Below are 15,714 nucleotides of genomic sequence, written 5' to 3'. Positions count from 1 at the left end.
CTGGTGAGGCCACCATTTCTTGCCCATCCCTAATTACCCTTGAACTTGGAGGCTTGCAAGTCCATTTCAGAGGGCAGTTAAGAGCCAACCACACTCCTGTGGGTCTGGATTCACAAGTAGGTGAGACCACCCAGAAGGAAAGAAATATTAAAACTGGGAAATAAGAATACTGGTCCGAACACCAGTAAAATACTGGGAAATAAGAGTGCTGGCCCAAAATGTTTTTTCCCTCCTGGGCAGGTAAGGAGGGCAGATTTCCTTCCCTAAAGGACATTAGTGAACCAGGTGGGTTTTTACTGCAATTGATGATAGTTGTTATGGTCACTGTTACTGGCTTTCAACTCCAGTGATTTTTTTTGTTAATTGAATTTAAATTCCACCAACTGACATGGTGGGATTTGAACCCTTGTCCCCAGGACATTAATCTGGGCCTCTGGATTAACAGTCCAGCGATGTTATCACTACGCTACTGTTGCCCCTTTATTTCTCCTCAAGCACCAAGTCCAACAATCAAATGCCAACAATTTGACCATCGCCTTTCTACAATAGAGTGGAACGTCTCAAAGCGTGAAAAACTCTTGCACACGGAGTCCAAACCTTTGAAAAGCTATGGAAGGGTTCAGGTCGAAATTCATGCTTATTGAAGGCTGGACCTCACACGGAGGCAATGCTATGTTGCTCTCCATTCTTTCTGACCTCGCACAGGGATGTGATTAGATTGCAGCAAGACGATGGGAACGTGATTCAAGTGTGTGATTTTGTAACTGTTGGAATCCTGGTCTTGGCCTGAGCTTCAGAGCCGCAGGAGTTAAGAGAGATAGAAATTAAAGAAATTTTGCCGTGAGATGCAGTAAGACTCAAGAGGCAAGACGCACACAGAAACCCCATCATAAAACCTCCAAGAGCCTGCTCAAAGGGGGAGTTGATGGAATGCTGGAGCAGAGAGTCTAATGACTGAAGCATTATTTAATTCTTATGGGGCATTGTGATGTTGGTTACCTCACCACGTTTGGAATACTCAGTCACAGCCCCAGTTCTCAGGAAACTCCCCATTCTTGCAGCAATCTCGGAGGAGGTTTACAGCTGTGTGGACCCATCTGCGAATGCTATGGAACAGATTGAGACCAGAGTTCATTAAGAATTTCCAAAGGTTCTCTCAGCTCTCTCTATTAACCCTTTCCCGTTCTTTTTGAACTAGAAATCAGCAGAAAGAAGTGAGGTGCCTTGGTTTAGTTAACGTGATGTCGTATCAAATCACACCACATGCTGGAGCTGAAAGAAGGAGGGTTAGAGAGTTGGAGAGGTTTGGGGAGAAAATTCCAAAGCTTAGGGCCAGACAACTGAAGGCTTAGCCTCCATTGGTGTGGAGAAGGAAGTGGGGCCACCAACATCACCAAACAACTTGATCCCATTGCTGCTTGGGGGACCTTGCTGTGCACAAATTGGCTGCTACATTTAGCAACATAGATTGTAGGCCATTCAGCCCCTCAAGCCTGTTCTATCATTCAATAAGATTATGGCTGACTTATATCTCAATTCCGTCTTTTTGCCTAGCCTTGAATTCTTCAGATGGTGGGGGGAGGTTTCCCTTCTCGCCATCCAAAGAGTAATCCCCACTGACTCCAAGTGCCCCGCAGCCATTTCACACTCGAATGAGGGTCAATGGGCTGCAGGCAGGACTCCTGCCCCTCACTCAGGAGAAAGTCCCACCTTAGAGAGCTGCCAGCCAATCAGATTGGTCAGCAGCTCTCCAGTCCCAGCAGCAACGAGAGCTGCAGGGAACTGAAGAGGAACTTCAGGAAGATGCCTGAGCATAATTCCCAGGACCGGGGGAGGGGGCAAGGTAAGTTTAAGGGTTAGGGTTAGGGTTAGTGGGGATGGTAGGGAAGGTCTGGGGTGGTACAAAGGGGTCAATCGAAGTGTCGGAGGGGGGGACAGGCCAGGGGAGGAGGGAGATCCAGTGGCCACTGGATCTGAAGTGGCGGGGGCAGGGTGCCCACAGTCAGGAGGGGGCTTCTGATGGAGGCACCCCACCCCACCCCCCACCACCCCCACCCTGCCTTCCCACCTGAGATCTAAGCCCTTTTTTCGGGGCTTCCGCCAAGCCAGGTAAATCTTCCCGCCAGCCTAAAAATTGAGGCTGGGTGGGAAACGGCCCTTAAGTGGCCAATTAGCCTCAACTGGGGCATGGGGCAGTCTGAGGCCTTGCCCGCCCCAGCGAAAAATTGCTGTGAGGTGGGGGGGGGGGGGGGGGGGCAGGCGGGAACCCAGAGGGAATCCCGTTCAATTTCACGCTTCCCCATTCCCCCCCTGTCTAAAAACCCACCGGCAGGGGAGCATTAAACTCAGGCCCTAATGCACCCTGACCGAGCAAATATCGATCAAATTCAGTTTTGAAATTTTCAATTGAGCCCTGTCCTTAACAGCTTTTGCAGGAGAGATTATCTGGTTTCCATTATCCTTTGTGTTAAGGAAGAGTTCCCTGATCGCGCCCCTGTTTGGCCAGCCTCGAAGGTTAAGCCTATTGTTCTGAACTTCTCCCTGCCAGAGGAAAGATTCCTTCCATTATCAAATCCTTTAATCGTCTTAAACACCTCAATTAAATCACTCTTAATCATCTAAACGCAAGGGAATACAAGCCTAGTATATGCAACCTGCCCTCAAAATTTAACCCCTTTTGAGCCCTGATATCATTCTGCTGTTGGGGATCTACATAAAAAGAATGGGACTTAAGGCAAAAAAACTGCAGATACTGGAAATCTCAAATGAAAACAGAAAATGCTGCAAATACTCAGCAGGTCAGGCAACAATCAAAAGGTAGAGTGAATAAGAAGAAACTTTTTCCAACGGCAGAAGGACCAGTAACAAGAGGACAGGGATTGGAGGTGATCAGAAAAGAACCAGGAGGTGACATGTGGAAATTATTTTTTTATTCAGCAAGTTGCTGTGATCTGGACTGCGCTGCCTGAGAGGGGCACAGCATGGGTTGTGATTGACACACTGACAGAGGTTGATCCCAGACGCAAATATTTCAGGATGGTTGGTGTAGTAATTGTGGTTTTATTTAGTGTGCAATGTACCTTTAAGAATAATACTTGTTAAGGAAGATCACATGATCTGTAATAACCAACAGGAGAGTAGCACAGACTACCTCAGGAGTCAGTGTGGCGATAGGGTAGGAGTTGAAAGCACTTGTGTAGTTGCTGCCGAGTATATTGTAAATAAACTTAATATATTCACCCAAGAAGTGTCTGCAGATCAACTCTATCATTAATAGCACAACTCGGCCACCCTACAACAGTTGGGGAAGTACTGGTGGAAAGAATTGTGAGGGAGGTGATAATAGTGACTTCCAAAAGGGAATTGGAAAACACTTGAAAAGCAGAAAGTTGCTAGCCTATGATGAAAAAGCATGGGAGTGGGACTAATTGAATAGTCTTTCAAAGAGCCAGCACTAGCCTGTTGGGCCGAATGACCTCCTTCTGTGCTGCATCATTCTGTGATTCTATGGCTAAGTTAAAAGCTACTCAATGGAGCGAGCTAGAGTCCGAATGTCAGGGACGCCAACTCAGCTCTCCAAACTAAGAACCTACTGGCTGGAACTGCAGAATATCCTTGATTAGGGCTGTGACTGACATTCCATCAAGGATTGACTTATCATGTAATGGGAAATTGGGGGTGGAAAGGTACAGAGTAGTCCAAAGCACTTTACAACCAATAAAGTAGTCACTGTTGTAATGTTGGAAATACAGCGGTCAATCTTATGCACATAATAACATAAGAACTAGGAGAAGGACTAGTCAGCCCCTCGAACCTGCCGAGTCACTCAATAAGACTGATTGTGGCCTTGATTTCACGTTCTTGCCTGCCCCGCATAACCCTTGACTCTCGGGTAAATCAAAAATTTGACTAACTCTGGCTTGAATGTATTCAATGACCCAGCCTCTACTGCTTGCGAGGGAAGGGAATTCCAAACACTAACGAACCTCTGAGAGAAGAAATCCCTCCTTATCTCCATCTTAAATGAGAGTCCCCTTATTTCTAAACTGTGGCTCCTTGCCCCTCGACCTGGATTGCCTCACGAGAGGAAATCTCAACGTCTGACAGCAAGCTCCCGCAAACAAAATGTGATATGGATTAGATAATGTGCTTTTTTTTAAAGTGATGTTGGTCAGGATACTGGGGAGAATGCCCTTGCTCTTCTTTACACATTCGCCTTAGAGGGCAAACAGAGCATCAGTTAAAAGTCACACCTGAAAGATGACAATGCAGCACTCCTTCAGTACTGAAGAGCTACAACGGCTTCACAAAATGACAGAGCAGGCTTGACTGGCCAAAAGCCCTTATTTCCCTGTCAGGAAGGTATAATCATTCTCATAATGTTACTGGAATTTATTATAGAGTAGAGTAATAGTGGGGTCTGTGTGTGTGCGTGTCTGTGATTTAATTGAATTAAAGGCATCTGGTCTGAAGGCTTTGCTGTGTTAGAAGATAAACTGGGATTGAAATGTTAAGTCGGTAAACATAGGTGTAAAGAGAACATTTGCATTTTTAAATAAACCAGACTAGCTTGATTTCAAAGGAGGGATGAAATGTGTCACCTGGCCAGAAGAAGTCAGAAACAGTGGCCGGGATTTTCCGGCCCCGTTGAGGGCAGGACCCACCGCGGGCGAGGTGGTGCCCCAGCCAGAAGTCCTTCGACTTGCAGGGGGACCGGGAGATCCCAGCGGCGGACAGGTGCGAAAATTCCTGCCCAGCGTGTTTATTTTTCCCAAAGATTACTGGTAAACTTGGTACTTTGAGAGATTTTTATTATCAGGGAGGTAAAGTCCAAAGACATAGTGAAACAATGGGAATTTGCATTCAAAGGGGAAGATATGTATAAAGGAGTGAAGGTTGTGTGTAGGGGCAGGCATTTTAAGATCTAACACAAGTGTGAAACCCTCCAGCATCTAAGCCTCAAGCTGCTGTCTACAAAGAACTGAAGTGAAGAGAATTCACTTTGAATTGGATTGTTCAGGGTATCATGTTTCTTTGCCTATGTATCCTACTGCTGCCTTAACGAAAGTGTAACTGGGAGTTAGATTAACTGGGGGATTTAGAAGTTACCATAGTAGTAATTTGTAGATTTATGTCCGTACTTAAAATCATTTCTTCTATTAATAAAGGTTTAATTTAGTTTTGTAAGAAACCTATAAGACTCGGTGGTCTTATTACCACCGAATTCAAGGCAGGCATCTCGAAATTTATGCAAGTTGTAAAACAAGTTGTGGCAGTTGTTTCAAATTTCCCTTTGGGATTTGAGCAGCTCAGGATTTACCATCGGCTGTGCCATAACATCCTTCCTCCATCTGACTTTGGAACTGGCACCTTACAGACCACAGGACTGTTCACTCCAGATCGACTCCTGTAGGATCCATCAGTCTAAAATTGTCAGCGGTTTGCTGATGAAATGGCCAATTGACACATTTTGATTTAATAAAAAAAAATGTAAAAGATGGAACGAGGGGAGTCATGGAAACATGACTGCACTGTCAGAGATTTTGACACATAAAGCAATAAGGTCTTCAATTCAACAATTTCCTCCTTGGTCCCAAAGTGATGTGCAGTGCAATAATCCTATAAATAGAGCTGATTGTAGGTCTGCTGATCACAAATTGAATTCCTTGGGCCCTGGAGAAAAGGCTTCACTGGAGGTTGCCATGGATTCGCAAATTAAAAATGCCGACAAAGTGACCTATCACCTCCTTCATACCCCCCCACCCTCCCCCACCCCCATCCCCTCCCCCACCCCCATCCCCTCCATTCTGCTCTGACTTCTGAGAAAAAAACAGTGGGACTGTTTGAAAGTTGTCCATTCATAAAAATAAACATACCTGCAACACAGCAGGCCTGAGTCACTGTGTGCCTGACGTATCTCTTGCCCTTTGTATAATATCAGTCTTTATTACTGGATTAGTAATCTAGAGGACGAGTGTTCGAATCTCATGTTGGGCATTTTGACAATTTGAATTTGGTTTTACAAAATCTGGGAATAAAAAGAGATTGTACAATTTGAAAAAGGTGACGGTGAAGCTGTGGGAGTGCTGTAAAAACTGGCTCAGTTATGGCCTTTCAGGGAAGAAAGCCTGATGTCCTGTCCAGTGTGGACCCATATGTGACTCTGGGGAGGGTTAGACAGGAGAGCTGATTTCAATCAACCACGATCTTATCCTTCCTCCGAGTTCTACACAGATGCACACAAGTACACAATTCAAAGCACGGGCTGCTGGCTAGCAAACAGGAATTAGAATAAGAATATAAGCAATAAGAATAGGCCATTTGGCCCATTCAGTATCATGGCTCATCCTCTACCTCAACTCAATTTTCCTCCCTAACCCCATATCCTTTGCTTCCATTAGTCCCCCAGATCCATCTATCTCAGTGCTGAACGTTCTCAATGACTGAGCATCCACAGCTCTCTGGGGCAGAGAACTCTAAAGATTCACAACCTTTTGAGTGAAGGCATTTCTCCTCATCACGACCCTAAATGTTCGACCTCTTATCCTGTGACATTGATGACCCGTGTCCTGGTCTCTCCATCCTGGGAAAACAACCTTGCAGCATCTACCCTGCCAAACCCAGTCAGAGTTTAATGCGCTTCAATGAGATTGTAGTATAAGGGTCTGGCACATGCAGGGTTAATGTGGGATTGAGTACAGTACCGCCCACACCATGATGTAAGAGAACACATGACCCGCACCTAAGGGTCAGTCTAGTGTTGGACAGAGCCATGTGTACCAGCAAGCATGGAGACAGCTCCGAGCTTGAACCCTTTACTATATTATATGTACATAGTTCTTGTCATTAATAAATACAGACAGTTAACCTACTTAAGACTATGAAGACTTAATTAAGACCTACGAAACAGTGTCCAACACTTTACAACAGAGATCAGCCTCATTCACTTATACTGCACCTCATAGGACAAGCCTCTCATCCCAGGAATCAATCTAATGAACCTCTTTTGCACTAATGCCAAGGCAAGTGTACCTTTCCTTGGGTAGAATATTGGCTGATTTGCCCCCACACTAACGTGGAACAGACTGTAGCATACTTACTGATAAAGATGAATTGCTGACTCAGCGCTGACCAAGGAGCCATCGGACGCTGCATTAACCCCTTGTGCTACTCGGGAAGCCGAGGTCCGAGCATCCCGGTTTGTGAATGGGGCACAAGTGCAGTGGCTGCAGTAACATTTCTCCCCCACCTTTCCCCTGTACAGCCTAGAGTGCGGAGCTGTCCTTCTGGAAGGCTATGGGGCCTCACGCAGTCTCTCAGGTGCCACGTCTGCTGTTACCCTGACGACATGAGCACCAGCTGGCAGCCTGAACTGTGCGATGGGGGGGTGGGGGTGGTGGGGGGGAGGGGGGCGGTATTACAGGCAATTTAACAAGCAGCATCCCATCTGTAGCCTCCGTACATTAGCAGCTGCTTTGGGATCAATACCCATCTACACAGAAAATTAGCACACTTCAGTGTGTAGTTAACACGGATCACTGAAGCTGGAGAGAGAAAGTTCAATTATACAAGATTCAAATGACAATAAATAGTCTTAGCACATGTATGCAAATAGTAACAGCCCAGCTGGTGTCACATGCCATTTGTTCCAATTCTGGAACTAATTGGTAACTCCATGGATCACAAGATTTCTGATTCCTGTTCTGTCAGTCAATAGTCTAGCGTTGCCAACCCTCCAGGTTTGTCCCTGGAGCCTCCAACTTAAAGATACATTCCCTGCAAGTAAAAACCCAGGAGAATAATCATAGGGAAATTTAAAACTGTTCATTTTTCTTCCAATGCGTTTCTGAGTGGGAAAAATATTGGAAATGGGAAGAAAAGACTGTTTGACTGAGCGAAAGGCAGGAAGTGAAGCATCCAGGAATGTGCCCAAGCAGAGTTGGCAACCACACTCACTGGCCAAAGCCATTCATTGCTTCTATATCTGAATGAGAGCTTTCTAGAAGATCAAGATTTATAGTACTTTCCAGTACAAGCCCTGGGCTATCAGGAACAATAAAAATAATAAAGCACTCACATTTGTAAAGCATCTTCCACCATCCTAATGATGTCCCTAGTTAGGTACATCCCAACCAATGGTGGTGGTGTGTCACAGTTCAGTCAAGGAGTTTGAGGTGCTGTGGCAACACACACTTTTACATACGTGTTGTAGCCTGGATCTATGGGTAGTGATGGTAGAGGCTCCAACATTCTTTCCATCACATGGCTAACCAGGAATCTCACCTACCCTTACCGTCTGCCATTGGCCTCTGTCGGAAGGTTTCGCAGGTTGATAATCAACCTAAGATAAAAGCAAAATACTGCGGATGCTGGAAATCTGAAACAAAAATAAAAATAAAAATAAAAATAGCTGGAAAAATTCAGCAGGTCTGACTGCGGAGAGGAATACAGTTAACGTTTCGAGTCCGTATGACTCTTCATCAGAACTGAGGAAATATGGAAATGAGGTGACATATGAGCTGGTTGAAGGGAGTGGGACAGGTAGAGCTGGATAGAGGGCCATTATTTTTATTTTTGATGATCCACCTGTTTGGCTATGGAACACGCCTTCCTTGGCTATCAAGTCCCAAGGAGGAGCTGAAACTCGGAATTTCTGGCTCAGAGGCAGGGACGTTACCCACTTCAGCACGAGACCTCCTCACAACCGGGACAATAAAGGGCTGTATTTCGCTGATAGGGCCAGTTAACAGACAGAAAACAGAGAGTAGGAATAAACGGGTCATCTTCAGGATAACAGGCTGTTACTAGTGCCGTGCTGCAGGGATCAGTGTTAGGGCCACGGCTATATACAATCCATGTAAATGATTTAGATGTGGGGACCAAATCTAGCATTCCCAAATTTGCTGATGACGCAAAACTAGGTGGGAATGCAAGTTGAAAGGAGGATGCAAGGAGGCCTCAAGGGGACTTGGGCAGACTAAGTGAGTGGGTAAGAGCATGCCGGATGGAACGTAATGTGAATAAGCGTGAAGTTATACATTTCGGTTAAATAAACAGAAAGGCAGAGTATTTCTTAAATGGTGAGAGGTTGGGAAGCGTTGATATCCTGGGTGTCCATGTTCATGAGTCACTAAAAGCCAGCATGCAGGTGCAGCAAGAAAATAGGAAGGCCCATGGTGTGTTGGCCTTCATCACAAGGGGATTCGAGTACAGGAGTAAAGATGTCTCGCTGCAGTTGTATAGAGCCTTGGTGAGACTGCACCTGGAGTAGTGTGTACAGTTTTAGTCTCCTTACCTAAGGAAGGATATACTTGCCATAGAGGGAGTGTAATGGAGGTTCACCAGACTGATTCCTGGATGGTGGGATTGTCCTGTGAGGAGAGATTGAGGAAACTGGGCCTGTATTCTCTAGGGCTTTGAAGAATGAAAGGTGATCGCGTTGAAACTTACAAAATCCTTACAGAGCTCTACAGGGTAGATGTGGATAGGATGTTTCCCCTGGCTGGTGAGTCTAGAACCAGGGATCAGTGTCTCAAAATAAGGGGCAAGCCATTTAGGGCTGAGGTGAGGTGGAATTTCTTCACTCAGAGGGTGGTAAGTCTTTGGAAATCTCTATCCCAGAGGGCAGTGGAAGCTCAATTATGGAGCATGTTCAAGACAGAAATCGATAGATTTCTGGATATTAACACATCAGGGGGTAGCACAGGAAAGCGGCATTGAGGTAAGTGATCAGCCAGGATTCAAATGAATGGCAGAGCAGGCTTGATGGGCCGAATGGCCTACTCCTGCTCCTATTTCCTATGTTCCTACCACCAATGGTTTTGGAGTAAAGTACATAGTTTGGAGAGACCTGGGTTTAATTTCCCCAAAGAGTTTCACTGACTGTGTGATTGATTTGGTGCAGTAACACAGGGGTTATGTTACTGGGGTAGTAGTCCAGAGATGTGAGTTCTACAATGTACCGTGACAATTTATGGATTTGAGTTCAGTTGCTTAAATAAAAAGTTAGTATCAGTAATGGTGACCATGAAGCTATCGGATTGTTGTAAAAAGTGAATTCCACAGGTCTCTCACTCCCGCTGCTGGTGTGACTGGCTTGTCATTTTTAGTTTGAATACTGACTAACTTCCACTTAATGCGCCTCATATCAAAACGCTGGGGAAACCTTCACTGATTTGCTTGTGAAACATGTAGAGTGGTTACATAAGTAACGCCGATGTGATTAACCCGACAATCTGGTCTGTGCCAAGCTCCATCAGGGCTCTGCATCCCCAAAGTTGATGTCAAGATCTTTGTTTCAAATCTTTTTATAGTCTTGCTGAATCCTACTTTGTCCAGTTGGCAAAGCCCAACATGCATCCTGCATTCACTATATTATTGTTCATTCATTGCCTCTACTATCAATCATTCTTTCAGTTGCTATGTTCCTCCCCTCTGGAAGTTGCCCGCCAAATTCTTTACCTTGTATATTCCTCCCTTCACAAGCCACCAAAAACCTCCTCTCCTTGACTGTGCCTTCAACCTCACCCATTCACTTTCCCACCTGTTTTTTTTCTTGCTCCTTGTCTTGTTAAGCACTTGGAGACTTGCATGGGACGCTGTAGAGATGTAAACTGTTGCTCTTTGAACAAGTCAGCCAACGGTCTCACGATACTCGAAAGCAGCCAGCGCATAAAGAGCAGGACAAGGAAAGAACTTGCATTTATATAGCGCCTTTCACAACCACAGGATGTCCCAAAGTCTTTGACAGCCAATGAAGCACTTGAAAAGTGTCATCGCTGTTGTAAAGTATGGAAACGTGGCAGCCAAATTTGCACAACATCCCACCAACAGCAAAGTGATAATGACCAAGTCGCCCCTGATTTCACGAGGGGTAAATATTGGCCGGGACGATTGGAGAGGACACCCCAGCTCTTCTTTGAAATAGTGTTGTGAGGTCCTTCATGTCTACCCAAAGCTGAAGCCTCAGTTTAACGTCTCCTCCAAAGGACAGGGTCCCAGCAAGCATTAACAAATTCAGAAGAGGCAGGAGGAACCAAAATAAGAAACGTGTCACTGAATCACCTATTACAAGCTGCCACCTTTGAAACTAGACCATCTTTGGGGGACAGGTTTTGCAATTTAGATTTGAGAGAGGTGTTTAAAACCATGACGGGGTTAGATCACGTAAATAAAGAGTAATTGTTTCCAATTGCTGAATGATTAATAACCAGTGGGCACATGTTTAAAGGTCTGATGAAAGGTCACAGACCTGAAACATTATTTCTGTTTCTCTTTGCATGGAGGATGCCAGACCTGCTGAGTATTTCCAGCATTTTCTGTTTTTATTACAGATTTACAGTGATGGGCTAAAGAATCAGAGGCGACATGAGGAAAAACTTACTTATGCAACAAGTGGTTAGGAACGCACTGTTGGATACTGATTCAATAGTGACCTTCAACAGGAATTGGATAATTATTTGAAGGAGAAAAAGATTTTTCAGCAATATGGGAAAAGAGCAAAGGGTGGGACTTAATGGATTGCTCTGCCAAAGAGCTGGTGCAGGTTCGATGGGCTGAATGGCCTCTTTCTGTGCCGTATTATTCTATGACCCTACCAATGTTGAGATTCTTGCTAAGTATTAAAGGACAAGAGGGTGAATTTTCTCTGGTCTTCTCGCATTCTGCTGCTGTAATTTTGGAGGAAACTCATGTGAACAGAGTTTTCACTGAAGTTATGCGGTGGACTGGGACAACTGCATGGGACATTAGTCCCCACGGGCGATCTAACTACTGAACTAAAATGCAACTAATGATGCATTTTAATCTCATTCCACAAAAAGGGAAGGAGTCGGAACTGGAGCTAATGGAGCAAGACACTGGAAGGCGCAACCTCCCCACACACACACACACACACACACACACAGTGCACTACCAGCAGGTTCCTTCGTGGCGTTATATCAAAATATAATATCACTTTAACAGATAGATCTTAGGACAAATACTTACAATTCTCTCTCCATATGTGTTATTCCTCATTTGGTCCCAAGTTCCTGACTTGCTTTTACAATCCGGTCTCATTGTAAAATGTCCCAAAGTGCTTCATGGGGACGACTGTCAAACACAATTTGACACCGAGCCACGTAAAGAGATATCAGGGCAGGTGATCAAAACCTTGGTCAAAGTGGTATGTTTTAAGGAATCCCTTACAGAAGGGAAGAGAGAGAGAGAGAGAGAGAGAGACAGACAGACAGACAGAGAGATAGAGAAGTGGAGAGGTTTAGGGAGAAATTCCAGAGTTTAGGGCCCAGGCAGCTAAAGGCACTACCACCAACAATGAAGCAATTAAAATTGGGGACGTTCAAGAGGCTAGAGTTGATAAGAGTGCACAGATCACAGAGGTTGTAGGGCTGGAGGAGGTTACAGAGAAGGATGTACATGCACACACACGCACACAAGCATACATATGCAAACATGCATGCACACACACACATACAAATACATAGATACATACATAGCACACAAATACATAGGTACACACACACACACACACACACACACACAAACATACACACATGCAAACATATACATGCACACACACACACATACAAATACGTAGATACATACACACACAAACATGCAAACATATACATGCACACATACACACATACACGTGCAAACATATACACACACATGAACATTCACATGCACACCTACACACACACACACATATACACATGAGCAATACACAGAAATACAAAGATAGAGAGTCAGAGAACTGACAGAGAGGGAATGACGTAGAAAGGAAGAGAGAAAGCAGAGAGACAAAGAAAGGGACAGAAAGAAAATTAATCAACATTAAAGCAAGTCAGGAACTTATGACCAAATGAGGAATAACACATAAGGAGAGAAAATTGTAAATATTTGTCCAAAGATCTATCTGTCCTGCTGGTAGTGCACTGTGTGTGTGTGTGTGTGTGTGTGTGTGGGGGTTGCGCCTTCCAGTGTCTTGCTCCATTAGCTTCAGTTCTGACTCCTTCCTTTTTTGTGGAATGAGATTAAAATGCATCATTAGTTCAGTAGTTAGATCGCCGTGGGGACTAATGTCCCGTGCAATTGTCCCAGTCCACCGCATTACTTCAGTGAAAACTCTGCTCGCATGAGGGTTTCCTCCAAAGTTACAGGCTTAGAATAAGAGAGGTGTGCAGACAGAAAGCAAGCAAAAGGGACAGCAAGAAACATGAGAACATGAATCAAGTGACAGTAGCTGAGAGTGCAGGGATCTGCAAACCATTCTTAATCACCATGCAGGTACAGAGACTGCATCCAGTGACATACAAGAGAAAATTCAATACCCAGGAAACTAGGCCACAGGTTTGCAATTGCGCAGCATCCATTTCAGTGTCATCTTTTTTAATTAACAAGATTTCAACACAAGAGGATGACCAGGGACATACAACAACAACTTGCATTTATATTACTGCCTGAGGGTTGGTAGCACTCTTGTCTCCGAGTCAGAAAATTGTGGGTTCAAAACCTACTCCTGCCACAACACACAAATAAAGATCAAAGCTGACACTCTAGTACGGTACTGAGGGAGCCCTCCATTGTCCGAGGTGCTGTCTCTTTTTCAGGTGAGACATTAAACCAAGGCCCTGTCTGCCCCCTCAGGTTGATGCAAGCAATCCCATGTCAAAAGGAGAGCAACGGGGGTTATCCCTGGTGTTCTGGCCAATATTTATCACTCAATCATCATCACAAAAATAAATTTCCTGGTCTTTATCACAGTGCTATCTGTGGGATCTTGCTGTGTGCAGACTGGCTGCCACATTTTCCACATTATAAATTACAACAGTGACTACACTTCAAAAGAACTTCAGTGGCCATAAAGTGCTTCAGGACATTTCTCCCCCCCACCCCATTTTTAACGGAATAAAAAGCCTCAAGACGCTCGGACAACATGAATTCACTTTACCCCCAACCATGGACCTGGGGCAGATGGCAATTTGGGTCATGTGAAACTTGATTCCCTTTGTACTGAGATGAACAGAGGATGTGGGAACCCCCAGCCCAAGAGGTGATGAGAAGGGAAAATTGATGGGACAAGTTGTACGTTGCCAAGCTCCAGAGGCTCCTGAATGTGGATGAGTGAGAAAGCTCTAGCCCAGAGTACTGCCCCCACTCAGCTCAATAGTGAAGTCACCTCCAACAGCAAATGCTGTTCATTCAATCCACTCTTGCACCATTTATACGGTGCCTTTCACAATCTCGGGGTAGTCCCAAATCTTTTTTACAGCCCAGAAATGTAGCCACTATTGTAATGTCGGGCACGGTGGCTGCCAATCCGTGCACAGCAAGATCCCACAAACAGTAACATGGGAATGACCAGTTAATCTGCTATTTTTTTTTAAATAAAAAGTGATGTTGGTGCTATGGCCAGGATTTTCCGGTCATTAGGTGGGCTCGGCGGGGGGTGAGTGGGAGCGGCCGAGAAATGGACTGCTGCCTGCGATCGGGTCCCGCCAGCCAGCGTGAATCACGCGCTGCAGCGCTGCCAGGGTGGAGGGGAGAAGGAGGGTGAGCGCCCAAGTTGGCGCACAGGCGTTTGCAGTAAAAGCTCCCTGAGGCACAGCGCTGCCTCAGGGAGCTGAACTGTTTAAAAATAAAAAATAAAGAATTTATAAATGTTAAACACACGTTCTCCCTCATGTCACTCTGTCACATGAGCAGGGACATGTTAGAAATTAGTTTGAAAAAGTTATTTTTTTTAAAAATCGCTGTTCGAAACCTCATCCGGCCCTTGGATGGGGTTTTGCAAAAAAAATCCAAAAGCCGCCTGGCCGATTGGCCTGCTCGCCAACCTTGAGGGTTTATGGCTTTAAAGGCCTTAATAGGCCGTCTAATTGTCAGCGGGCACATTGCCGACTCCCATGCGCGCCCGCCGACCAAAATATCACAAGAGTGCGCAATGATGTCGGGACGCTCACCCTGACGTCATCACGCGTCATCTTAGGCTGGTTCAGGTCGGGCTGATGAGCAAAATATCCTGTCCTACGTGTAATTGTTGTCCTTTGGTTCCCAGATGTTGTTAATAATCACACTTTAAGCTCGAAAAGATCAGAAACCCTTTTTGTTTAATTTTGCCGCGTTGTCTGGTTGGAGGGGGATCGGATTGAACTGGTTCTGTGCAGGTGACATCAGCCTCTAGGGCAGCTGTGAAATGTGGCCCCTGGAACACATTCGTTCCTAGCTAAATAACACCCAGCTATTTACAGACCTTACAACAATACATAGCAGTTGATAGAGTCACACAGAGGCTAAGCATTGACCAGGGCACCAGGAGAACTCCCCCTCTCTTCAAAATAGTATCGTGAGATCTTATGGGTCCACCCGAGATGGAAGACAGGGGCTCTTGGATTAATGTCTCATCTGAAACACAGCATCCCCCTCTCAGTGCTGTGCAGGGAATGCCAGAGGAGATTATGAGCTCAAGTGCTTGGAGTGAGGATCAAACCCATGCAAGAGTGTCACCCACTCAGCCACAGCTGCCAACTCAGTAGAGTGACTTGTCCTAGTGAAGGTGAGGTAGGGACTCTGACAGAGAGAGAGGCATCGCATTCACCACAGCTTCTGTTATCCTTTCATATGATGGGGCATCACTGACAAGGCCAGCATTTGTTGCCCATCCGTAGTTGCCCTTCAGCTGAGTGGCTAGGCCATTTCAGAGGGCAGTTA

This window comes from Cetorhinus maximus, chromosome 8, assembly GCF_964194155.1.
Source record: "Cetorhinus maximus chromosome 8, sCetMax3.hap1.1, whole genome shotgun sequence".
NCBI classification, from domain to species: domain Eukaryota; kingdom Metazoa; phylum Chordata; class Chondrichthyes; order Lamniformes; family Cetorhinidae; genus Cetorhinus; species Cetorhinus maximus.
Note: the sequence above shows the minus strand (reverse complement) of the source record.